The sequence below is a fragment of the Elephantulus edwardii genome, unplaced genomic scaffold (genome assembly GCF_000299155.1).
Source record: "Elephantulus edwardii isolate Elephantulus edwardi_28Jun2011 unplaced genomic scaffold, EleEdw1.0 scaffold00117, whole genome shotgun sequence".
NCBI classification, from domain to species: domain Eukaryota; kingdom Metazoa; phylum Chordata; class Mammalia; order Macroscelidea; family Macroscelididae; genus Elephantulus; species Elephantulus edwardii.
The window spans coordinates 1697917-1698844 of record NW_006399867.1 but is presented as its reverse complement, the minus strand read 5'-3'; positions in this window follow the sequence as shown (position 1 = coordinate 1698844).

The following is a 928-nucleotide window of genomic DNA, read 5'->3' as shown; positions in this document are numbered from 1 at the left end:
AACTCTTTCATTGTTATGCAGCTAGCTAAGTCACTTCTGACTCAATAGCACACAACAACATTTCAGGAGAGATGATAGGTAGGTCTTTGTCCCAAGAAATACTACCAATATTCTGTTGTTATGAGTTGGAAGTGACTGAGCTGAGCTGACTCTCGGGATGGAAGTGGGAGACACTGCGATTGGCACAGGACAGAGCAGAGTTTAGGGCTGTTGTACATAGGGTCGCTATGAGTTGCAAGCGTCTCCATGGCACATAACAACAACAACAGTGGTGATAAGGCCTCATTGAGAATGCAAGCAACTCTCCCCTCTATCCCAAAAAAGCAGAAAGCCCTCAAGAGTCAGACAATCTGCTTTGCTTTCTGGCTTTTGGCCCCAGGCAAGTTATTTCACTTCCCTGGGGCTGTTCCCTTCCAGGAAGAATAGGATGAGAATTCCCTCCCTCTCTGAACCTCTGGGAGGAATGTGTGAGATAATGCCCAGAAAGTGCTTAGCAAAGTACCATTATAATATTCATTGCATCACTAAGATGCCTTGAACCCTCCTGAAGACCAATGCATTTGAGGCCCTTCATTCCCAGCTTTAAGCCTTTACCCTGCGACAGCCCCCTACAAGTTTGACTGTCATTTAAATGTGGCAGCTCCTCCCCAGTTGCTGTCAAGCCAGTGCAATGCGGGCATGAAAAACCACCCAGTGCAGCCAGTACTTCTGATTTCTTAAGGGGAAACTGGAAATCGGGAATTTTTGTGTAAAAGCTCTCATTTTTTAAACTACTGGCTCAATGAAACAACAATAAGGTGGGCCAAACCTGAGAGGAGGAAATCAATTCAGTTCTATTTAAGAGTTGTTGTTATGTGCCGTCGAGTCCTTTGTGACTCATAGTGACCCTATGTACAACAGCCCTAAACCCTGCTCTATCCTGTGCCAA